Source organism: Bombina bombina, chromosome 7, assembly GCF_027579735.1.
Source record: "Bombina bombina isolate aBomBom1 chromosome 7, aBomBom1.pri, whole genome shotgun sequence".
In the NCBI taxonomy this organism is placed as follows: Eukaryota; Metazoa; Chordata; class Amphibia; order Anura; family Bombinatoridae; genus Bombina; species Bombina bombina.
The window spans coordinates 430518879-430546156 of NC_069505.1; the positions used below are offsets into that span (position 1 = coordinate 430518879).

Sequence of the window (27278 nt, forward strand, 5' to 3'; positions counted from 1 at the left end):
ATTTACCCTTAGGTTTTTAATCCTGAGGCAGAAAAACTCCTTTTCCCCCAGTGATAGTTGAAATAATAGAATCCAACTGAGAACCAAATAAATTATTACCTTGGAAAGAAAGAGATAGTAATCTAGATTTAGATGTCATATCAGCATTCCAAGATTTAAGCCACAAAGCTCTTCTAGCTAATACAGCTAAAGACATGGATCTAACATCAATTTTGATAATATCAAAAATGGCATCACAAATAAAATGATTAGCATGCTGCAGTAAGCGAATAATGCTAGATATGTCAGAATCCAATTCATGTTGCGCTAAATTCTCCAACTAGAAAGTTGATGCAGCCGCAACATCAGCCAAAGAAATAGCAGGTCTGAGAAGATGACCTGAATATAAATAGGCCTTCCTTAGATAGGATTCAAGCTTCCTATCTAAAGGATCCTTAAAGGAAGTACTATCTTCCATAGGAATAGTGGTACGTTTAGCAAGAGTAGAAATAGCCCCATCAACTTTGGGGATTTTGTCCCCAAAACTCTATAGATTTTGCTGGTAAAGGATACAATTTTTTAAACCTTGAAGAAGGAATAAAAGAAGTACCTTGCTTATTCCATTCCTTAGAAATCATATCAGAAATAGCCTCAGGAATAGGAAAAACCCCTGGAGAAACCACAGGAGGTTTAAAAACAGCATTTAAACGTTTATTAGACTGAATGTCAATAGGACTGGTTACCTCACTATCCAAAGTAATTAACACTTCTTTTAATAAAGAACGCATATACTCTATTTTAAATAAATAAGTAGATTTGTCAGTGTCAATGTCTGAGGAAGGATCTTCTGAATCAGATAGATCCTCATCAGAAGAGGATAAATTATTATGTTGTTGGTCATTTGAAATTTCATCAGCTAAATGAGAAGTTTTAAAAGACCTTTTACGTTTATTACAAGGTGGAAATGCAGACAAAGCCTTCAGTCAGAAACAAATTCTTTAAAATTTACAGGTATATCATGCACATTAGTAGTTGAAGGAACTGCAACTGGCAATGTACTATTACTGATACAAACACTATCTGCATGTAAAAGTTTATCATGACAACTATTACAAATGACATTCAGTGGAATAATTTCTACAATTTTACAACAAATGCACTTAGCTTTGGTAGAACCGATGTCAGGCAGCAATGTTCCAGCAGAAACCTCTGAGACAGGATCAGATTGGGACATCTTGCACAAAAAACAACATATAAAGCAAAATTATCTATTTCCTTATATGACAGTTTCAGGAATGGGAAAAATGCAATAGCATAGGCCTCTGATAGAGAAAAAAAGCAAGAGGCAAACATACAAGGGGTTTTGAAATAATGAAAAAGTTTGGCGGCAAGTATGACGCACAACGTAATGTAAACTTTTTTGGCGCCAAAAATAACTGGAAATGACACACTTGCGTCACTGATGACGCCGCCGTGTGAAAAGTCTCGGCGTCACGTATGACACCGGAAATGACGAAATTGCGTCATAAACTTATTTTTTCGTGCCAAAAATATTTTCGCGCCAAGAATGACACAATAAAGTTTAGCATTTGACGCACCCGCGGGCCTAATACCCACAACTGCAAAAAGTAGTCCATTTGAAAAAAGGCTAAACCCCAGGTAAGAAATACATTTCTTAAAATGTTTATATTCCCAAATATGAAACTGACAGTATGCAGAAGGAAATACATGAACCTGACTCATGGCAAATATAACTACAATACATATATTTAAAACTTTATAAAAATGCATAAAGTGCCAAACCATAGCTGAGAGTGTCTTAAGTAATGAAAACATACTTACCAAAAGACACCCATCCACATATAGCAGATAGCCAAACCAGTACTAAAACAGTTATTAGTAGAGGTAATGGTAAATTGAGATTATATCGTCGATCTGAAAAGGGAGGTAGGAGATGAATCTCTACGACCGATAACAGAGAACCTATGAAATAGATCCCCGTTAGGGAAATCATCGTATTCAAATAAGTGATACTCCCTTCACGTCCCTCTGACATTCGCTGTACTCTGAGAGGAATCGGGCTTCAAAAATTTTGAGAAGCGTATATCAACATAGAAATCTTAGCACAAACTTACTTCACCACCTCCATAGGAGGCAAAGTTTGTAAACCTGAATTGTGGGTGTGGTGAGGGGTGTATTTATAGGCATTTTGAGGTTTGGGAAACTTTGCCCCTCCTGGTAGGATTGTATATCCCATATGTCACTAGCTCATGGACTCTTGCCAATTACATGAAAGAAATGTAATTTGCATTATTTAAAGGGGCAGGAAACTCAAACAAATTGTCATTGCAAGTTGTCCTGGTCTCTGACTTTTGCCTCTGTGGCAGGGAAGAGGTTAAGTGCAGTTATCTGGCTATGTTTAGACTTGTGTGATGTGCACAAGATTTGTCTCTGGCAGGGAAGAGGTTAAAAGTGCAGTTATCTGGCTATGTTTAGACTTGTGTGATGTGCACAAGATTTGTCTCTGGCAGGGAGGAGGTTAAGTGCAGTTATCTGGCTATGTTTAAACTTGTGTGATGTGCACAAGATTTGTCTCTGGCAGGGAAGAGGTTAAGTGCAGTTATCTGGCTATGTTTAGACTTGTGTGATGTGCACAAGATTTGTCTCTGGCAGGGAAGACGTTAAGTGAAGTTATCTGGCTATGTTTAAACTTGTGTTATTTGCACAAGATTTGTCTCTGGCAGGGAAGAGGTTAAGTGAAGTTATCTGGCTATGTTTAAACTTGTGTTATGTGCACAAGATTTGTCTCTGGAAGGAAGAGGTTAAGTGAAGTTATCTGGCTATGTTTAAACTTGTGTTATGTGCACAAGATGTGTCTGGCAGGGAAGAGTTAAAAGTGCAGCTATCTGGCTATGTTTAGACTTGTGTGATGTGCACAAGATGTCTCTGGCAGGGAAGAGGTTAAGTGCAGCTATGTTTAGACCTGTGTGATGTGCACAAGCTGACAGGTCGCATGTACATTGCTACCATTAATCACAACACAAACCCGCAGGCCACTGCTTCTGAGCATATCCCCGGACAAATATTACTATTACTACTAAACAAACCCTGGATCATGAAATGTTTATACATGCACAGTATATTTCAGTAATTAAGTGCTGCATTACAAAAAGGTCTGCACACACAATAAATGTTTATATATGTACAGTATATATCAGTAATTAATGCTGCATTACATAAGGTCTGCACACACAATAAATGTTTATATATGCACAGTATATATCAGTAATTAATGCTGCATTACATAAGGTCTGTACACAATAAATGTTTATATATGTACAGTATATATCAGTAATTAATGCTGCATTACATAAGGTCTGTACACAATAAATGTTTATATATGCACAGTATATATCAGTAATTAATGCTGCATTACATAAGGTCTGCACACACAATAAATGTTTATATATGCACAGTATATATCAGTAATTAATGCTGCATTACATAAGGTCTGTACACAATAAATGTTTACATATGCACAGTATATATCAGTAATTAATGCTGCATTACATAAGGTCTGTACACAATAAATGTTTATATATGCACAGTATATATCAGTAATTAATGCTGCATTACATAAGGTCTGTACACAATAAATGTTTATATATGCACAGTATATATCAGTAATTAAGTGCTGCATTGCAAAAGGTCTGTGCACACAATAAATGTTTATATATGCACAGTATATATCAGTAATTAAGTGCTGCATTACATAAGGTCTGCACACACAATAAATGTTTATATATGCACAGTATATATCAGTAATTAAGTGCTACATTACATAAGGTCTGTGCACACAATAAATGTTTATATATGCACAGTATATATCAGTAAGTGCTATGTTACAAAAGCTCTGAGCACACAATAAATGTTTATATATGCACATTATATAACAGCAAGTGCTGCGTTACAAAAGGTCTGTGCACACAACAGAAACAGAATTTATTTTAGGGTTAAGTTACAGGGTGAAAATTAAATTGTGTGTTTACTGTCTCTTTAATACACTTCCCAAATATGGACTGCTATGTGTTCCTCCTTATGTATCCAATAAGTTTACAGACACACACTGTTATCACACTGCCATCACATACCTACATGCAATTATATACCTAAACTGTAATCATATACCTACACTGTAATCACATACCCACATGCAATTATATACCTACACTATACCTACACTGTAATCACATACCCACATGCAATTATATACCTACACTATACCTACACTGTAATCACATACCCACATGCAATTATATACCTACACTATACCTACACTGTAATCACATACCCACATGCAATTATATACCTACACTATACCTACACTGTAATCACATACCCACATGCAATTATATACCTACACTATACCTACACTGTAATCACATACCCACATGCAATTATATACCTACACTGCAATCACATTCCCACATACAATCACATTCCCACACTGTAATCACATACCCACATGCAATGCCTACACTGCCATCACACTGCAATGTATATATATATATATATATATATATATATATATATATATATATATATATATATACAGATATATATATGTGTGTGTGTGTGTATCCAACAGAGATCACACACACCGGACTTGTTCCAAAACAAAAATCACCTAGTTAATGTGACGTTTTGGGTTCTCCCCCTTTATCAAACATATACATATATATTTGATAAAAGGGGGAGACCCCAAAACGTCCAAGTCCGGTGTGTGCAGTCTCTGTTGGATGTTTTGTATGTTTATATATATATATATATATATATATATATACACCTGCACCCCGGCAATACTGACAATAACGTGAGTGCTTGGTTCTGGACTTTTGAGATGTATGTGTGCGCGTGTATATATATATATATATATATATATATATAGAGGGGGGAAAAAAGGAGGCAAGTCCGAAGTTGTGAAAACCTTGGTCAATTGTGTAGTTTATTCAGCAATGTTGCAGTACACAGGTGAATAGGCAGATGAACAACTGACGCGTTTTGCGCATGCTCACATGTGCTTCATCAGAGCCCTGCCTCTGCTAAAACAAAGAGCCGCTTACACTTATCCTGCTTTGGGTACCTGTGGACCTTCTGTGTGACGGCGCGCAGACCTCTGATGACAGAGAGAGCAAACTTGCCATTGAGGACGGCGTGTGGTGACGACACGGCCATTTCCTGCTGACGGGACTGGCGGGTTACCTACCTGCCCAGGAACATCGGCAGAGGTTGTCCGTATCTGACACACACACGGAGCGGTCCAGTCCACGGCCTAAGAGAAGTTTTTGTGATAACTTTCTACACTTGGTTATCTGTGGCTCTTTTGGAAAGCAGCAGGAACAAGATAAGTATCGGCTTTATTTATTGCTTTACAGTAACTTTTTCTGGACATACTTTATGGACTCAGTTGGTTACTTGCTGATTTACACATTGCTCAGCATCTATTTGCGGGACTTATTCCAAGTCACTAGTCGGAGTTACCATCCTGCATATGAATACTCAGCACGACTCTAAGGAACTTTCCATTAAGCAATTTAGCTGATTTTACTTGCTTTATTCATCTGCTAACAGTTCTGTTCTTAATGCATCTCTCTCTCTCTCTCTATATATATATATATATATATATATATATATATATATATATATATATATATATATATATATATATATATATATATATACACACACACACACACTGTATAAATGTGTGTTAAACATCTACCTCACATAAACGATTTAAACGGAGTAATATGTAACCTGATAAGTCACACAGATGTACCAGATTTACACGCACTGTCTAACGCACTCACTTTGTACTAATTTTACTCACGTGATATTTAGCTTGAATTTCACAATACAGAGCGGGTGAGTGTGTTTAGTTCTGTAATTTAATAATCACACCATGCATCCCTATATAGTGCTGCATCTGGTATTGAGCAATATTTACATTGTTTATCCTAAGGGTACATTTGACCCCTTGGCTGCCAGAAGGTAAGGGGTTACCTGCTACACTCACGCCCTGTTCCCTCCCTCTTGTGCAATAACATGACAGGAAGGGTTGTTTTCCCTCTGGCTTGTAACGCTGTAACTTACAACACAACAGAGAGAGGTGCCCCTGTAGCACGGCTGTGACCCCTCGGATGTGCCAGCCGGTGCCCACTGGGCAGTCAGTGCTGCTATATAATGACTGCGATCATTGGGTACACAGCAGACCATGTGCATGGCAAAGAGACACGGCCCTACGTGTCTATGAAACAACCATTTAAACACATCAGAAACATTAAACACGTTTATATTGATTTTACATCTAAAGAGAAAAGTGCAGCTTTTTGTAATTCTGGTCTGAGAGCAGGAAGCTCACTGGCTGATAACAAAACCTCCCACTAGTGTATTGGTGGGCAGTGATACACCCCACAGGCAGAAAAACAGGTTTTGTTCAGTACAGGAACATCCATTTGAATTAAAAAAACAAAAACTAAAATACTATAATACAGCAAAATGGTGTTTTAGATGCAGAAAATGACTGGACGTGAAAGGGAAACGACAGTCAAAAATCAAACTTCCATCCATCAGATAAAGCAAGAATTTTAAGAGAATTTACTACTATTAAAATTCTCTTGCTATCTTTTGTTGAAAAGCATACCTAGGTAGGCTCAGGATCTTCATACATATATATGCCTCTTGTCATTGACTTACCTGATGTGCTCAGCTAGCTCCCAGCAGTATATTGCTGCTCTAGGCGGACTTTGCACACAAAAAAATAAATATATATATATATATATATATATATATATATATATATATATGTATATATACACACACACACACACACACATAATAATGCTCTAACACAAATTTGCATTTTGTTTTGCCCATTGCACACTAGAAGCAATGTTACATAATCACACAAAGCAACTCCCTTGTGTATTGCATAAGGCACCTTATAATAAAACACAAAGTATTACTGACAAACGACACAAAACTACTCTATACACAGTACAGGAGAGTAATAAACACTTCACACTACTGAGGTACAAACTTTATATAGGAAATTCATCATAAGTCATTTGTACTTATAGATGCACATTACATATATCAGCAATTAACCCATGCATTGCAAAACATCTGCACACACAATAAATGTTTATATATGCACAGTATATATCAGTAATTAAGTGCTGCATTACAGAAGGGCTGCACACACAATAAATGTTTATATATGCGCAGTATATATCAGTAATTAAGTGCTGCATTACATAAGGGCTGCACACACAATAAATGTTTATATATGCACAGTATATATCAGTAATTAAGTGCTGCATTACATAAGGTCTGCACACAATAAATGTTTATATATGCACAGTATATATCAGTAATTAAGGGCTGCATTACATAAGGGCTGCACACACAATAAATGTTTATATATGCACAGTATATATCAGTAATTAATGCTGCATTACATAAGGTCTGCACACACAAATGTTTATATATGCACAGTATACATCAGTAATTAAGTGCCTCATTACTTAAGGTCTGCACACCAAATGTTTATATATACACAGTATATATCAGTAATTAAGCTCTGCATTACAAAAGGTCTGCACACACAAATGTTTATATATGCACAGTATATATCAGTAATTAAGCGCTGCGTTACAAAAGGTCTGACAAAAAAAATAAATGTTTATATATGCACAGTATATATCAGTAATTAAGTGCTGCATTACATAAAGTCTGCACACAATACATGTTTATATATGCACAGTATATATCAGTAATTAAGTGCTGCATTTCATAAGGTCTGTACACACAATAAATGTTTATACATGCACAGTATATATCAGTAATTAAGTGCAGCATTACATAAGGTCTGTGCACACAATAAATGTTTATATATGCACAGTATATATCAGTAATTAAGTGCAGCATTACATAAGATCTGCAAACACAATAAATGTTTATATATGCACAGTATATATCAGTAATTAAGTGCTGCATTACATAAAGTCTGCACACAATACATGTTTATATATGCACAGTATATATCAGTAATTAAGTGCAGCATTACATAAGGTCTGCACACACAATAAATGTTTATACATGCACAGTATATATCAGTAATTAAGTGCTACATTACATAAGGTCTGTGCACACAATAAATGTTTATATATGCACAGTATATATCAGTAATTAAGTGCAGCATTACATAAGATCTGCAAACACAATAAATGTTTATACATGCACAGTATATATCAGTAATTAAGTGCTGCATTACATACGGTCGGCACACACAATAAAATGTTTATATACGCACAGTATATATCAGTAATTAAAGGGACATAAAACCCAATTTTTTTTCTTCCATGATTTAGAAAGAGCATACAATTATAAATAAACTTTCTAATTTGCTTCTATTATCTAATTTGCTTAATTCTCTTGATATTCTTTGCTGAAATGCATATCTAGATATGCTTAATAGCTGCTGATTGGTAGCTGCACATAGATGCCTCCTGTGATTGGCTCACCATGTGCATTGCTATTTCTTAAATAAAGGATATCTAAAGAATAAAGCAAATTAGATAATAGAAGTAAATTGGAATGTTGTTTAAAATTGTATTCTCTACCTTAATCATGAAATATTTTTTTTTAGGGTATAGTGTCCCTTTAAGTGCTGTATTACGAAGGGTTTGCACACACAATACATGTTTATAAATGCACAGTAAATATCAGTAATTAAGTGCCACATTACATAAGGTCTGCACACACAATAAATGTTTATATATGCACAGTATATATCAGTAATTAAGTGCCACATTACATAAGGTCTGCACACACAATAAATGTTTATATATGCACAGTATATATTAGTAATTAAGTGCCGCATTACATAAGGTCTGCACACACAATAAATGTTTATATATGGACAGTATATATCAGTAATTAAGTGCTGCATTACATAAGGTCTGCACACACAATAAATGTTTATATATGCACAGTATATATCAGTAATTAAGTGCTGCATTACATAAGGTCTGCACACACAATAAATGTTTATATATGCACAGTATATATCAGTAATTAAGTACTGCATTACATAAGGTCTGCACACACAATAAATGTTTATATATGCACAGTATATATCAGTAATTAAGTACTGCATTACATAAGGTCTGCACACACAATAAATGTTTATATATGCACAGTATATATCAGTAATTAAGTACTGCATTACATAAGGTCTGTACACAATACATTTCTTTCATGTAATTAGCAAGAGTCCATGAGCTAGTGACGTATGGGATATACATTCCTACCAGGAGGGGCAAAGTTTCCCAAACCTCAAAATGCCTATAAATACACCCCTCACCACACCCACAAATCAGTTTTTACAAACTTTGCCTCCTATGGAGGTGGTGAAGTAAGTTTGTGCTAGATTCTACGTTGATATGCGCTCCGCAGCAGGTTGGAGCCCGGTTTTCCTCTCAGCGTACAGTGAATGTCAGAGGGATGTGAGGAGAGTATTGCCTATTTGAATGCAGTGATCTCCTTCTATGGGGTCTATTTCATAGGTTCTCTGTTATCGGTCGTAGAGATTCATCTCTTACCTCCCTTTTCAGATCGACGATATACTCTTATATACCATTACCTCTACTGATTCTCGTTTCAGTACTGGTTTGGCTTTCTACTACATGTAGATGAGTGTCCTGGGGTAAGTAAGTCTTATTTTCTGTGACACTCTAAGCTATGGTTGGGCACTTTTATATAAAGTTCTAAATATATGTATTCAAACATTTATTTGCCTTGACTCAGGATGTTCAATGTTCCTTATTTCAGACAGTCAGTTTCATATTTGGGATAATGTATATGAATAAATCAATTTTTTTCTTACCTTAAAATTTGACTTTTTTTCCTGTGGTCTGTTAGGCTCGCGGGGGCTGAAAATGCTTCATTTTATTGCGTCATTCTTGGCACGGACTTTTTTGCCGCAAAATTTTTTTTCTGTTTCCGGCATCATACGTGTCGCCGGAAGTTGCGTCATTTTTGACGTTTTTTGCGCCAAAAGTGTCGGCGTTCCGGATGTGGCGTTATTTTTGGCGCCAAAAGCATTTAGGCGCCAAATAATGTGGGCGTCTTTTTTGGCGCTAAAAAATATGGGCGTCACTATTGTCTCCACATTATTTAAGTCTCATTATTTATTGCTTCTGGTTGCTAGAAGCTTGTTCACTGGCATTTTTTCCCCATTCCTGAAACTGTCATTTAAGGAATTTGATCAATTTTGCTTTATATGTTGTTTTTTCTATTGCATATTGCAAGATGTCCCAGATTGACACTGAGTCAGAAGATACTTCTGGAAAAACGCTGCATGGTGCTGGATCTACCAAAGTTAAGTGTATCTGCTGTAAACTTGTGGTATTTGTTCCTCCAGCTGTTGTTTGTAATGAATGTCATGACAAACTTGTTAATGCAGATAATATTTCCTTTAGTAATGTTACATTACATGTTGCTGTTCCGTCAACATCTAATACTCAGAGTGTTCCTGTTAACATAAGAGATTTTGGCCTAGATTTGGAGTTTGGCGGTAGCCGTGAAAACCAGCGTTAGAGGCTCCTAACGCTGGTTTTAGGCTACCTCCGGTATTTGGAGTCACTCAAAAAAGGGTCTAACGCTCACTTTTCAGCCGCGACTTTTCCATACCGCAGATCCCCTTACGTCAATTGCATATCCTATCTTTTCAATGGGATTTTTCTAACTCCGGTATTTAGAGTCGTGTCTGAAGTGAGCGTTAGAATTCTAACGACAAAACTCCAGCCGCAGAAAAAAGTCAGTAGTTAAGAGCTTTCTGGGCTAACGCCGGTTCATAAAGCTCTTAACTACTGTACTCTAAAGTACACTAACACCCATAAACTACCTATGTACCCCTAAACCGAGGCCCCCCCACATCGTCGCCACTCGATTACATTTTTTTAACCCCTAATCTGCCGACCGCCACCTACGTTATCCTTATGTACCCCTAATCTGCTGCCCCTAACACCGCCGACCCCAATATTATATTTATTAACCCCTAACCTGCCCCCCACAACGTTGCAGCCAGCTACCTACAATAATTAACCCCTAATCTGCCGACCGCAAAGCGCCGCTACTTAAGTTATCCTTATGTACCCCTAATCTGCTGCCCCTAACACCGCCGACCCCTATATTATATTTATTAACCCCTAATCTGCCCCCCTCAACGTCGCCTCCACCTGCCTACACTTATTAACCCCTAATCTGCCGAGCGGACCGCACCGCTACTATAATAAAGTTATTAACCCCTAATCCGCCTCACTAACCCTATAATAAATAGTATTAACCCCTAATCTGCCCTCCCTAACATCGCCGACACCTAACTTCAATTATTAACCCCTAATCTGCCGACCGGAGCTCACCGCTATTCTAATAAATGTATTAACCCCTAAAGCTAAGTCTAACCCTAACACTAACACCCCCCTAACTTAAATATAATTTAAATCTAACGAAATTAATTAACTCTTATTAAATAAATTATTCCTATTTAAAGCTAAATACTTACCTGTAAAATAAATCCTAATATAGCTACAATATAAATTATAATGATATTATAGCTATTTTAGGATTAATATTTATTTTACAGGTAACTTTGTATTTATTTTAACCAGGTACAATAGCTATTAAATAGTTAAGAACTATTTAATAGCTAAAATAGTTAAAATAATTACAAAATTACCTGTAAAATAAATCCTAACCTAAGTTACAATTAAACCTAACACTATACTATCATTAAATTAATTAAATAAAATACCTACAATTACCTACAATTGAACCTAACACTACACTATCAATACATTAATTAAATACAATACCTACAAATAACTACAATGAAATAAACTAACTAAAGTACAAAAAATAAAAAAGAACTAAGTTACAAAAAATAAAAAAATATTTACAAACATAAGAAAAATATTACAACAATTTTAAACTAATTACACCTACTCTAAGCCCCCTAATAAAATAACAAAGACCCCCAAAATAAAAAATGCCCTACCCTATTCTAAATTACTAAAGTTCAAAGCTCTTTTACCTTACCAGCCCTGAACAGGGCCCTTTGCGGGGCATGCCCCAAGAAGTTCAGCTCTTTTGCCTGTAAAAAAAAACACATACAATACCCCCCCCCAACATTACAACCCACCACCCACATACCCCTAATCTAACCCAAACCCCCCTTAAATAAACCTAACACTAAGCCCCTGAAGAACATCCTACCTTGTCTTCACCTCAGCCAATCGGAATTCGAGGGACGCCATCTTGGATGACGTCCCTTAAAGGAACCGTCATTCTTCAGTTGGACGTCGCCGGATGAAGATGGGTCCGCGGTGGAGGTCTTCAGGATGGAGCCGGTCCTCATAGGATGAAGATAGAAGATGCCGCTTGGAAGATGATGGTTGCCGGTCCGGATCTACTCTTCTTCCCGGATAGGATGAAGACTTTGGAGCCTCTTCTGGACCTCTTCAGCCACCGGATGATGGATCGCCAGCCCCCGCTTGGGTTGGATGAAGATTTTGGAGCCAGGACCGATCGGTGATACCCGGTGAGGTGAAGACAAGGTAGAATGCTCTTCAGGGGCTTAGTGTTAGGTTTATTTAAGGGGGGTTTGGGTTAGATTAGGGGTATGTGGGTGGTGGGTTGTAATGTTGGGGGGGGGGTATTGTATGTGTTTTTTTTTACAGGCAAAAGAGCTGAACTTCTTGGGGCATGCCCCGCAAAGGGCCCTGTTCAGGGCTGGTAAAGTAAAAGAACTTTGAACTTTAGTAATTTAGAATAGGGTAGGGCATTTTTTATTTTGGGGTCTTTGTTATTTTATTAGGGGGCTTAGAGTAGGTGTAATTAGTTTACAATTGTTGTAATATTTTTCTTATGTTTGTAAATATTTTTTAATTTTTTGTAACTTAGTTCTTTTTTATTTTTTGTACTTTAGTTAGTTTATTTCATTGTAGTTATTTGTAGGTATTGTATTTAATTAATGTATTGATAGTGTAGTGTTAGGTTTAATTGTAGGTAATTGTAGGTATTTTATTTAATTAATTTAATGATAGTATAGTGTTAGGTTTAATTGTAACTTAGGTTAGGATTTATTTTACAGGTAATTTTGTAATTATTTTAACTATTTTAGCTATTAAATAGTTCTTAACTATTTAATAGCTATTGTACCTGGTTAAAATAAATACAAAGTTACCTGTAAAATAAATATTAATCCTAAAATAGCTATAATATCATTATAATTTATATTGTAGCTATATTAGGATTTATTTTACAGGTAAGTATTTAGCTTTAAATAGGAATAATTTATTTAATAAGAGTTAATTAATTTCGTTAGATTTAAATTATATTTAAGTTAGGGGGGTGTTAGGGTTAGACTTAGCTTTAGGGGTTAATACATTTATTAGAATAGCGGTGAGCTCCGGTCGGCAGATTAGGGGTTAATAATTGAAGTTAGGTGTCGGCGATGTTAGGGAGGGCAGATTAGGGGTTAATACTATATATTATAGGGTTAGTGAGGCGGATTAGGGGTTAATAACTTTATTATGATAGCGGTGCGGTCCGCTTGGCAGATTAGGGGTTAATAAGTGTAGGCAGGTGGAGGCGACGTTGTGGGGGGCAGATTAGGGGTTAATAAATATAATATAGGGGTCGGAGGTGTTAGGGGCAGCAGATTAGGGGTACATAAGGATAATGTAAGTAGCGGCGGTTTACGGAGCGGCAGATTAGGGGTTAAAAATAATATGCAGGGGTCAGCGATAGCGGGGGCGGCAGATTAGGGGTTAATAAGTGTAAGGTTAGGGGTGTTTAGACTCGGGGTACATGTTAAAGTGTTAGGTGCAGACGTAGGAAGTGTTTCCCCATAGCAAACAATGGGGCTGCGTTAGGAGCTGAACGCGGCTTTTTTGCAGGTGTTAGTTTTTTTTTCCAGCTCAAACAGCCCCATTGTTTCCTATGGGGGAATCGTGCACGAGCACGTTTTTGAGGCTGGCCACGTCCGAAAGCAACTCTGGTATCGAGAGTTGAAGCTGCGTTAAATATGCTCTACTCTCCTTTTTTGCAGCCTTTATGTGGACTCTCAATACCAGAGTTATTTTTATGGTGCGGCCAGAAAAAAGCCAGCGTTAGCTACGCGGGTCCTTACCGACAAAACTCTAAATCTAGCCGTTAGTTTCTAAATCCATTAAGAAGGCTATGTCTGTTATTCCTCCTTCTAGTAAACGTAAAAGGTCTTTTAAAACTTCTCATTTTTCAGATGAATTTTTAAATGAACATCATCATTCTGATAATGGTTCCTCTGGTTCAGAGGATTCTGTCTCAGAGGTTGATGCTGATAAATCTTCATATTTATTCAAAATGGAATTTATTCGTTCTTTGCTTAAAGAAGTCTTAATTGCATTATAAATTGAGGATTCTGGTCCTCTTGATACTAAATCTAAACGTTTAAATAAGGTTTTTAAATCTCCTGTAGTTATTCCAGAAGTTTTTCCTGTCCCTGATGCTATTTCTGAAGTAATCTCCAGGGAATGGAATAATTTGGGTAATTCATTTACTCCTTCTAAACGTTTTAAGCAATTATATCCTGTGCCATCTGACAGATTACAGTTTTGGGACAAAATCCCTAAGGTTGATGGGGCTGTCTCTACTCTTGCTAAACATACTACTATTCCTACGGCAGATAGTACTTCCTTTAAGGATCCTTTAGATAGGAAGATTGAATCCTTTTAAGAAAAGCTTACTTATGTTCAGGTAATCTTCTTAGACCTGCTATATCTTTAGCGGATGTTGCTGCAGCTTCAACTTTTTGGTTAGAAGCTTTAGCGCAACAAGTAACAGATCATAATTCTCATAGCATTGTTAATCTTCTTCAACATGCTAATAACTTTATTTGTGATGCCATCTTTGATATCATTAGAGTTGATGTCAGGTATATGTCTCTAGCTATTTTAGCTAGAAGAGCTTTATGGCTTAAAACTTGGAATGCTGATCTGTCTTCTAAGTCAACTTTGCTTTCCCTTTCTTTCCAGGGTAATAAATTATTTGGTTCTCAGTTGGATTCTATTATCTCAACTGTTACTGGAGGGAAAGGAACTTTTTTACCACAGGATAAAAAATCTAAAGGTAAATTTAGGTCTAATAATCGTTTTCGTTCCTTTCGTCACAATAAGGAATAAAAGCCTGATCCTTCACCCACAGGAGCGGTATCAGTTTGGAAACCATCTCCAGTTTGGAATAAATCCAAGCCTTTTAGAAAACCAAAGCCAGCTCCCAAGTCCACATGAAGGTGCGGCCCTCATTCCAGCTCAGCTGGTAGGGGGCAGATTACGATTTTTCAAAAAAATTTGGATCAATTCAATTCACAATCTTTGGATTCAGAACATTGTTTCAGAAGGGTACAGAATTGGCTTCAAGATAAGGCCTCCTGCAAAGAGATTTTTTCTTTCCCGTGTCCCAGTAAATCCAGCGAAGGCTCTAGCATTTCTGAAATGTGTTTCAGATCGAGAGTTGGCTGGAGTAATTATGCCAGTTCCAGTTCTGGAACAGGGGCTGGGGTTTTATTCAAATCTCTTCATTGTACCAAAGAAGGAGAATTCCTTCAGACCAGTTCTGGATCTAAAAATATTGAATCGTTATGTAAGGATACCAACATTCAAAATGGTAACTATAAGGACTATCCTGCCTTTTGTTCAGCAAGGGCATTATATGTCCACAATAGATTTACAGGATGCATATCTGCATATTCTGATTCATCAAGATTACTATCAGTTTCTGAGATTCTCTTTCCTAGACAAGCATTACCAGTTTGTGGCTCTGCCGTTTGGCCTAGCAACAGCTCCAAGAATTTTTACAAAGGTTCTCGGTGCCCTTCTGTCTGTAATCAGAGAACAGGGTATTGTGGTATTTCCTTATTTGGACAATATCTTGGTACTTGCTCAGTCTTCACATTTAGCAGAATCTCATACGAATCGACTTGTGTTGTTTCTTCAAGATCATGGTTGGAGGATCAATTTACCGAAAAGTTCATTGATTCCTCAGACAAGGGTAACCTTTTTAGGTTTCCAGATAGATTCAGCGTCCATGACTCTGTCTCTGACAGACAAGAGACGTCTAAAATTGATCTCAGCTTGTCGAAATCTTCAATCACAATCATTCCCTTCGGTAGCCTAATGCATGGAAATTCTAGGTCTTATGACTGCTGCATCGGACGCGATCCCCTTTGCTCGTTTTCACATGCGACCTCTTCAGCTCTGTATGCTGAACCAGTGGTGTAGGGATTACACAAAGATATCTCAATTAATATCTTTAAAACCGATTGTACGACACTCTCTGACGTGGTGGACAGATCACCATCGTTTAGTTCAGGGGGCTTCTTTTGTTCTTCCGACCTGGACTGTAATTTCAACAGATGCAAGTCTGACAGGTTGGGGAGCTGTTTGGGGGTCTCTGACAGCACAAGGGATTTGGGAATCTCAGGAGGTGAGATTACCAATCAATATTTTGTAACTCCGTGCAATTTTCAGAGCTCTTCAGTCATGGCCTCTTCTAAAGAGAGAATCGTTCATTTGTTTTCAGACAGACAATGTCACAACTGTGGCATACATCAATCATCAAGGAGGGACTCACAGTCCTCTGGCTATGAAAGAAGTATCTCGAATACTGGTATGGGCGGAATCCAGCTCCTGTCTAGTTTCTGCAGTTCATATCCCAGGTATAGACAATTGGGAAGCGGATAATCTCAGTCGCCAAACGTTACATCCGGGCGAATGGTCTCTTCACCCAGAGGTATTTCTTCAGATTGTTCAAATGTGGGGACTTCCAGAAATAGATCTTATGGCTTCTCATCTAAACAAGAAACTTCCCAGGTATCTGTCCAGATCCAGGGATCCTCAGGCGGAAGCAGTGGATGCATTGTCACTTCCTTGGAAGTATCATCCTGCCTATATCTTTCCGCCTCTAGTTCTTCTTCCAAGAGTAATCTCCAAGATTCTGAAGGAATGCTAGTAATGGTGGCTCCAGCATGGCCTCACAGGTTTTGGTATGCGGATCTTGTCCGGATGGCCTCTTGCCAACCGTGGACTCTTCCGTTAAGACCAGGCCTTCTATCGCAAGGTCCTTTTTTCCCATCAGGATCTCAAATCCTTAAATTTAAAGGTATGGAGATTGAACGCTTGATTCTTAGTCAAAGAGGTTTCTCTGACTCTGTGATTAATACTATGTTACAGGCTCGTAAATCTGTATCTAGGAAGATATATTATCGAGTCTGGAAGACTTACATTTCTTGGTGTCTTTCTCATAATTTTTCCTGGCATTCTTTTAGAATTCCGAGAATTTTACAGTTTCTTCAGGATGGTTTGGATAAAGGTTTGTCTGCAAGTTCCTTGAAAGGACAAATCTCTGCTCTTTCTGTTCTTTTTCACAGAAAGATTGCTAATCTTCCTGATATTCATTGTTTTGTACAAGCTTTGGTTCGTATCAAACCTGTCATTAAGTCAATTTCTCCTCCTTGGAGTTTGAATTTGGTTCTGGGGGCTCTTCAAGCTCCTCCATTTGAACCTATGCATTCATTGGACATTAAATTCCTTTCTTGGAAAGTTTTGTTTCTTTTGGCCATCTCTTCTGCTAGAAGAGTTTCTGAATTATCTGCTCTTTCTTGTAAGTCTCCTTTTCTGATTTTTCATCAGGATAAGGCGGTGTTGCGAACTTCTTTTAAAGTTTTACCTAAGGTTGTGAATTCTAACAACATTAGTAGAGAAATTGTGGTTCCTTCATTATGTCCTAATCCTAAGAATTCTAAGGAGAGATCATTGCATTCTTTGGATGTAGTTAGAGCTTTGAAATATTATGTTGAAGCTACTAAGAATTTCCGAAAGACTTCTAGTCTATTCGTTATTTTTTCTGGTTCTAGGAAAGGTCAGAAGGCCTCTGCCATTTCTTTGGCATCTTGGTTAAAATCTTTAATTCATCATGCTTATGTCGAGTCAGGTAAGACTCCGCCTCAAAGGATTACAGCTCATTCTACTAGGTCAGTTTCTACTTCCTGGGCGTTTAGGAATGAAGCTTCGGTTGATCAGATTTGCAAAGCAGCAACTTGGTCCTCTTTGCATACTTTTACTAAATTCTACCATTTTGATGTGTTTTCTTCTTCTGAAGCAGTTTTTGGTAGAAAAGTACTTCAGGCAGCTGTTTCAGTTTGATTCTTCTGCTTATAATTTCAGTTTTTTTCATTATAAGATTTAAACTTTATTTTGGGTGTGGATTATTTTCAGCGGAATTGGCTGTCTTTATTTTATCCCTCCCTCTCTAGTGACTCTTGCATGGAAGATCCACATCTTGGGTAGTCATTATCCCATACGTCACTAGCTCATGGACTCTTGCTAATTACATGAAAGAAAACATAATTTATGTAAGAACTTACCTGATAAATTCATTTCTTTCATATTAGCCATGAGGCCCACCCTTTTTTGTGGTGGTTATGATTTTTTTGTATAAAGAACAATTATTCCAATTCCTTATTTTTTATGCTTTCGCACTTTTGTCTTATCACCCCACTTCTTGGCTATGCGTTAAACTGATTTGTGGGTGTGGTGAGGGGTGTATTTATAGGCATTTTGAGGTTTGGGAAACTTTGCCCCTCCTGGTAGGAATGTATATCCCATACGTCACTAGCTCATGGACTCTTGCTAATATGAAAGAAATGAATTTATCAGGTAAGTTCTTACATAAATTATGTTTTTTATATATGTACAGTATATATCAGTAAATAAGTGCTGCATTACATAAGGTCTGTGCACACAATAAATGTTTATATATGCACAGTATATATCAGTAATTAAGTGCTGCATTACAAAAGGTCTGTGCACACACAAATGTTTATATATGCACAGTATATATCAGTAATTAAGTGCTGCATTACGTAAGGTCTGCACACACAAATGTTTATACAGTATATGCACAGTATATATCAGTTATTGGATGCTGCATTACATAAGGTCTGCACACACAATAAATGTTTATATATGCACAGTATATATCAGTAATTAAGTACTGCATTACAAAAATTAATGTGCACACAATAAATGTTAATATATGCACAGTATATATCAGTAATTAAAGGGACAGTAAAGTCCAAAATAAACTTTCATTATTCAAATAGGGTGTGTCATTTTCAACAACTTTCCAATTTTATCACCAGTTGTGCTTTGTTCTCTTGGTATTCTTAGTTGAAATGCTAATTTCTTAAACCTTGAAGGCTGCCTCTAATCTGACAGTTTTTCACCACTAGAGGGCATTAGTTCATGTGTTTCATATAGATAATATTGAGCTCACACACGTGAAGTTTTACATAGGAGTGAGCACTGATTGGCTAAAATGCAAGTCTGTCGAAATAACTGAAATAAGGGGGCAGTTTGCTGAGGCTTAGATACAAGGTAATCAGGGGTAAAAAGTATATTAATATAAATAAGGAGCAGTCTGCAGAGGGTTAGATACAGGGTAATCACAGCGGTAAAAAGTATATTAATATAACTGAGATAAGGGACAGTCTGCAGAGGCTTAGATACAGGGTAATCACAGAGGTAAAAAGTATATTAATATAACTGAGATAAGGGGCAGTCTGCAGAGGCTTAGATACAGGGTAATCACAGAGGTAAAAAGTATATTAATATAACTGAGATAAGGAGCAGTCTGCAGTGGCTTAGATACAGGGTAATCACAGCGGTAAAAAGTATATTAATATAACTGAGATAAGGAGCAGTCTTCAGAGGCTTAGATACAAGGTAATCACAGAGGTAAAAAGTATATTAATATAACTGAGATAAGGGGCAGTCTGCAGAGGCTTAGATACAGAGTAATCACAGAGGTAAAAAGTATATTAATATAACCGAGATAATGAGCAGTCTGCAGAGGCTTAGATACAGGGTAATCACAGAGGTAAAAAGTATATTAATATAACAGTGTTGGTTATGCAAAACTGGGGAATGGGTAATAAAGGAATTATCTGTCTTTGTAAAGAACAAAAATTTTGGTGTTGACTGTCCCTTTAAGTGCTGCATTACAAAAGGTCTGTGCACACAATTAATGTTTATATATGCACATTATATTTCAGCAAGTGCTGCGTTAGAAAAGGTCTGTGCACACAATAAATGGTTTATATATGCACAGTATATATCAGCAAGTGCTGCGTTACAAAAGGTCTGTGCACACAACAGATGTTTATAAGCATTAAAAGTGTTACTTAAAAAAAAAATAATAATAATTTTTATCTTATCTCCTTAGCTTTTAGTTGTGGCTAATTAGGGACATATAAAGATGAGCCTCTGCGCTGATCAAGTGAACACTGTGTAGTATGTTGCAGGGTCAGTTTCTAGAACTTGCAAGGTACACTCTGGCCTTTCTGGAGGCAGCAGAATTTTTTTTAGGGTTAAGTTACAGGGTGAAAATTAAATTGTGCGTTTACTGTCTGTTTAATACACTTCCCAAATATTTACTGCAATGTATTCCTCCTTATGTATCCAATAAGTTCAGACACACACTGTTATCACACTGCCTACACTGCAGCCACACTGCAATCACATACCCACATGCAATTATATACCTACACTGCAATCACATACCTACACTGTAATCATATACCTACACTATACCTACACTGTAATCACATACCCACATGCAATTATATACCTACACTGCAATCACATACCTACAATATACCCACACTGCAATCACATACCCACACTGTAATAACATACCCACACTGTAATCACATACCCACACTGCAATCACACTGCCTACACTGTAATCACATACCCACACTGCCTACACTGTAATCACGTACCCACACTGTAATCACACTGCCTACACTGTAATCACATACCCACACTGCCTACACTGTAATCACATACCCACACTGCCTACACTGTAATCACGTACCCACACTGTAATCACACTGCCTACACTGTAATCACATACCCACACTGCCTACACTGTAATCACGTACCCACACTGTAATCACACTGCCTACAATGTAATCACATACACACATGCAATTATATACCTACACTGTAATCACATACCCACATGCAATTATATACCCACACTGTAATCACATACCCACATGCAATTATATACCCACACTGTAATCACATACCCACACTGTAATCACATACCCACACTGCAATCACGCAAAATTTTAAACTGCTCACTTGCAAAAAGAACCCTGTGCTAACACGCCCCATACAGTTCAATGGTATTTTTCTCTTACACAGCACCCAACGCTTGTACAAATGTCCCAAAAATAAATCACCATAGTAACCACAGATCTATGGCTCTGTCCGTCTACATTGATCACCAGTCAGGAATTCTAATACAGCCCTGGCACTGAACAGGTTAACCAAGCCTCTTCCCTCCCAGTCATCACATCAGAGACCAGCACTGCACCCCCAAATAGCCTACAGTAACCCCCAACCCAAACTAAATATAGAACAGAAGAAATAACCAGCAATAAGGAGGGTATCACCCCTCCCCTATTATCCCTGCAGGCACACCATTATTAGGGAGGGGTGAGGATTCTCTTCCATGGGAATTTACCCTTTCATCACCAATGCAAGATCTTCCCTTATCACTACACACAATCCCATTAAGATAGTGTAGTATCTGACACTAACTGGGGATACATATGTCACGCAGACAACTAAAGCTCTTTGTGTCTCATTATGGTTCAGCTGAGATGACCCTGCTCCCACTAATTGCCTTTAAATACAGCCAGGAGACAGTAGCTATTAGTCTTTACCAGCTGCTCACAAGGTGCATTCTGAAGCACTCACACCTCTTGCTCTGCTGGGAATCCGCCCATATCTGTAGGCTTACCAGAAGTCCCACTTTTACTGGGATTGTCCCGGTTTGGAGGCGCTGTCCCAGTGTCCCACCCAGTTGTTCATTCTGTCCCAGTAGGGTCGCCACCTCCAGGTTTCAAATCATGCGTCCGGGTTCCAGCCCACCTGAAACCCAGACACATTATTCAAAATGACTGGACTGTGGCTCTCCAGCATAGTTGGATGCTGGTACTTTGTTACATACAGCCCTGCTTTGCTTAACGTTCATGTCCTTCAAAGTTTACATTTAGTAATACAGGCTGAGTGAGCAGCATAGGTTTTTTTTATTTTGTAGTACTACTTGGTATATTTTTCTAAGAATTTAACACCCCCCGAACCCCTGGTGACATTGCCGGTAATACACCTTTAGGGGAATCATATGGGTATGACTAGGAAGTACAGACAGGCAGGATTTTTGGCGTGGATCTTGCTTTACTGCATGCAGGATAGCATTTTGGCTATAATCTTCCTGCATTATGGTATAGAGTAGCCTCTTAAACAGCTTTAGCAGGTATGTGTTTCTTTTTTACTTTCATTCAATGTTGTATTTATGCCTTATCAGTATTTGGCTCTGTTCCTTAGACACATAAAACACATATTACACTGCAGATATTAAATTGTGAAATTGATAATTATGAAAGTGATAATTATGCTTGATGTTTGGCATTATTTAGAATCTGAGATTTAGATTAATGATTTATTTGCCATGACAACATAATGGTGCCTTTTTCACTAGGGGGCGGTGTTATGGTCTATTTAAACTGTGTGATTCACTTGTTTGACTGAGGAAGGGTAGAGTATCCGCGAAACATTACACACATAAAAGCTACTACTTTAAAAGGACCGGTAATTGCCATGCCCCCTTGACCACGCTCCTGACCACACCCTCACTGGCACCGCACCAGGTGGTCCCAGTTTCACCTCTAAAAATGATGGTAAGCCTACATATCTGGCAAAACAGAAATATTTGCAGCCACACCACAAAACAAAAAAACTGGCTTCTCACTGTCTCCTAAATACAGATCTTATACTGTTGGGATTAATGCTGCTTTCTGCTCCCCAGATCCCTGATCATTTATAGCAGAAATCTATGTACAAAATACCCTAACCTGCAGCCACTGATATACTGGATATCACAGACAATATATGTTACTTCTCATTTCATGCCAGCTATAGATTTCTGTCACAGTATATTCCTTATCCCCAGGATGCCCCAACACCCCCACCCCTTTACTGGCAGCCCAATCTATCCCCCTCCTCACCTCCGAGAGCCACCTATAGGGTACGTATGTCTCCCAGTCTTAGCCTTCCTTGTTATTTTGCATATAAATTCCCCTTCACACCCCCAGCCTGACGTGCTGGGTAGGAGGGGTCAGTAGAAGGATGTCCCTCGGTTAAAGCTGCAGACGGAATAACAATGTGCCAGTGTGCATGGGGCATATGCTTATGCTGAAGGCAAGTGACGAGCTGCAGCCTATATCTGTCACTGGCTCACATCATGTCACCTTTATATAGAAGGTGCATCTGTCACTCCCATGCATGTATATTTATAAAATCACAATGCTGCAATGTCTAATGATATACAGTATGTGTCCTCGTCTCTCTCTGTACCAGTCTCTTCCCCAGTGTCTGTCTCTCTCTATGTGAATGTCTCTTCCCCAGTGCCTGTCTCTCTCTATGTGAGTGTCTCTTCCCCAGTGCCTGTCTCTCTCTATGTGAGTGTCTCTTCCCCAGTGCCTGTCTCTCTCTATGTGAGTGTCTCTTCCCCAGTGCCTGTCTCTCTATGTGAATGTCTCTTCCCCAGTGCCTGTCTCTCTCTATGTGAGTGTCTCTTCCCCAGTGCCTGTCTCTCTCTATGTGAGTGTCTCTTCCCCAGTGCCTGTCTCTCTCTATGTGAGTGTCTCTCCCCAGTGCCTGTCTCTATGTGAATGTCTCTCCCCAGTGCCTGTCTCTCTATGTAAGTGTTTCTTCCCCAGTGCCTGTCTCTCTCTATGTGAGTGTCTCTTCCCCAGTGCCTGTCTCTCTCTATGTGAGTGTCTCTCCCCAGTGCCTGTCTCTATGTGAATGTCTCTCCCCAGTGCCTGTCTCTCTATGTAAGTGTTTCTTCCCCAGTGCCTGTCTCTCTCTATGTGAGTGTCTCTTCCCCAGTGCCTGTCTCTCTCTATGTGAATGTCTCTCCCCAGTGCCTGTCTCTCTCTATGTAAGTGTCTCTTCCCCAGTGCCTGTCTCTCTCTATGTAAGTGTCTCTTCCCCAGTGCCTGTCTCTCTCTATGTAAGTGTCTCTTCCCCAGTGCCTATCTCTATCTATGTGAGTGTCTCTTCTCCAGTGCCCGTCTCTCTCTATGTGAGTGTCTCTTCCCCAGTGCCTGTCTCTCTCTATGTGAATGTCTCTCCCCAGTGCCTGTCTCTCTCTATGTAAGTGTCTCTTCCCCAGTGCCTGTCTCTCTCTATGTGAGTGTCTCTTCCCCAGTGCCTGTCTCTCTCTATGTGAGTGTCTCTTCCCCAGTGCCTGTCTCTCTCTATGTGAGTGTCTCTTCCCCAGTGCCTGTCTCTCTCTATGTGAGTGTCTCTTCCCCAGTGCCTGTCTCTCTCTATGTGAGTGTCTCTTCCCCAGTGCCTGTCTCTCTCTATGTGAGTGTCTCTTCCCCAGTGCCTGTCTCTCTCTATGTGAGAGTGTCTCTTCCCCAGTGCCTGTCTCTCTCTGTGAGTGTCTCTTCCCCAGTGCCTGTCTCTCTCTATGTGAGTGTCTCTTCCCCAGTGCCTGTCTCTATGTGAGTGTCTCTTCTCCAGTGCCTGTCTCTCTCTATGTGAGTGTCTCTTTCCCAGTGCCTGTCTCTATGTGAGTGTCTCTTCCCCAGTGCCTGTCTCTCTCCATGTGAGTGTCTCTTCCCAGTGCCTGTCTCTCTCCATGTGAGTGTCTCTTCCCCAGTGCCTGTCTCTCTCTATGTGAGTGTCTCTTCCCCAGTGCCTGACTCTATGTGAGTGTCTCTTCCCCAGTGCCTGTCTCTCTCTATGTGAGTGTCTCTTCCCCAGTGCCTGTCTCTATGTGAGTGTCTCTTCTCCAGTGCCTGTCTCTATGTGAGTGTCTCTTCCCCAGTGCCTGTCTCTCTCCATGTGAGTGTCTCTTCCCCAGTGCCTGTCTCTCTCTATGTGAGTGTCTCTTCCCCAGTGCCTGTCTCTATCTATGTGAGTGTCTCTTCCCCAGTGCCTGTCTCTATGTGAGTGTCTCTTCCCCAGTGCCTGTCTCTATGTGAGTGTCTCTTCCCCAGTGCCTGTCTCTATGTGAGTGTCTCTTCCCCAGTGCCTGTCTCTATGTGAGTGTCTCTTCCCCAGTGCCTGTCTCTATGTGAGTGTCTCTTCTCCAGTGCCTGTCTCTATGTGAGTGTCTCTTCCCCAGTGCCTGTCTCTCTCCATGTGAGTGTCTCTTCCCCAGTGCCTGTCTCTCTCCATGTGAGTGTCTCTTCCCCAGTGCCTGTCTCTCTCTATGTGAGTGTCTCTTCCCCAGTGCCTGTCTCTCTCTATGTGAGTGTCTCTTTCCCAGTGCCTGTCTCTATGTGAGTGTCTCTTCCCCAGTGCCTGTCTCTCTCCATGTGAGTGTCTCTTCCCAGTGCCTGTCTCTCTCCATGTGAGTGTCTCTTCCCCAGTGCCTGTCTCTCTCTATGTGAGTGTCTCTTCCCCAGTGCCTGTCTCTCTCTATGTGAGTGTCTCTTCTCCAGTGCCTGTCTCTCTCTATGTGAGTGTCTCTTCTCCAGTGTGTCTCTATGCAAGTCTCTTCTCCAGTGCCTGTCTGTCTCTCTCTATGCGAGTGTCTCTTCCCCAGTGCCTGTCTCTATGTGAGTGTCTCTTCCCCAGTGCCCGTCTCTATGTGAGAGTCTCTTCCCCAGTGCCTGTCTCTCTCTATGTGAGTCTCTTCCCCAGTGCCTGCCTGTCTCTCTCTATGTGAGTGTCTCTTCCCCAGTGCCTGTCTCTCTCTATGCGAGTATCTCCTCTCCAGTGCCTGTCTCTCTCTATGTGAGTGTCTCTTCTCCAGTGTGTCTCTATGCAAGTCTCTTCTCCAGTGCCTGTCTGTCTCTCTCTATGCGAGTGTCTCTTCCCCAGTGCCTGTCTCTATGTGAGTGTCTCTTCCCCAGTGCCCGTCTCTCTCTATGTGAGAGTCTCTTCCCCAGTGCCTGTCTCTCTCTATGTGAGTCTCTTCCCCAGTGCCTGCCTGTCTCTCTCTATGTGAGTGTCTCTTCCCCAGTGCCTGTCTCTCTCTATGCGAGTATCTCCTCTCCAGTGCCTGTCTCTCTCTATGCGAGTGTCTCCTCTCCAGTGCCTGTCTCTCTCTATGTGAGTGTTTCTTCTCCAGTGCCTGTCTCTCTCTATGTGAGTGTCTCCTCCAGTGCCCATCTATCTCTATGTGAGTGTCTATTCTCCAGTGCCTGCATTTCTCTATGGGAGTCTCTTCCCCAGTGCCTGTCTCTATGCGAGTGTCTCTTCCCCAGTGCCTGTCTCTATGCGAGTGTCTCTTCCCCAGTGCCTGTCTCTCTCTATGTGAGTCTCTTCCCCAAAGCCTGTCTCTCTCTTTGTGAGTGTCTATTCCCCAGTGCCTGTCTCTCTTTATGTGAGTGTCTCTTCTCCAGTACCTGTCTCTCTCTCAGTGAGTGTCTCCTCCAGTGCCTGTCTCTCTATGCGAGTGTCTCTTCCCCAGTGCCTGTCTCTGTGAGTGTCTTCTCCAGTGCCCATCTCTCTCTATGTGAGTGTCTCTTCTCCAGTGCCTCTTCTCCAGTGCCTGTCTCTCTCTATGTGAGTGTCTCCTCCAGTGCCTGTGTCTCTATGTGAGTGTCTCTTCTCCAGTGCCCATCTATCTCTATGTGAGTGTCTCTTCTCCAGTGCCTGCATCTCTCGATGCAAGTCTCTTCCCCAGTGCCTGTCTCTATGGGAGTGTCTCTTATCCAGTGCCCATCTCTCTCTATGTGAATGTCTCTTCTCCAGTGTCTGTCTCTCTCTATGCAAGTCTCTTCTCCAGTCCCTCTCTCTCTCTATGTGAGTGTCTTCTCCAGTGCCTGTCTCTCTCTATGTGAGTGTCTCTTTTTCCGTCTAATATATATATATATATATATATCCCCTTTCTTTTCTCTATCTGTACCTGTCTCTTCCCAATGCCTGTCTCTCTCTGAGTGTCTCTTTTTAGTCTAATATATAGATGTCCTCCCTTGTAACTATCTGTACCCGTCTCTTCCCCAGTGTCTTTCTCTATGTGGAGTGTCTCTTTTTCAGTCTAATATATATATATATGTCCTTTCTTTTCTCTATCTGTACCTGTCTCTTCCCAAT

The 27278-nt window shown here is 39.5% G+C and overlaps 1 protein-coding gene across 3 annotated transcripts in view; it reads right to left on the bottom strand.

Moving 5' to 3' along the window:
- CSDC2 (cold shock domain containing C2) overlaps positions 1 to 27278 on the bottom strand; it is a 61725-nt gene that overhangs the window by 21019 nt on the left and 13428 nt on the right. Inside the window, exon 1 of one of the 3 annotated variants that reach the window (XM_053721319.1) lies at positions 23225 to 23381. The exons of 1 other annotated variant lie outside the window; for it this stretch is intronic. The gene's annotated coding sequence lies outside the window, so the exon portion shown is untranslated. Of the gene's footprint in view, positions 1 to 5102; positions 5122 to 23224; positions 23382 to 27278 lie in introns of those variants that run through there. One more of the 3 variants, XM_053721321.1, reaches the window with a different exon arrangement.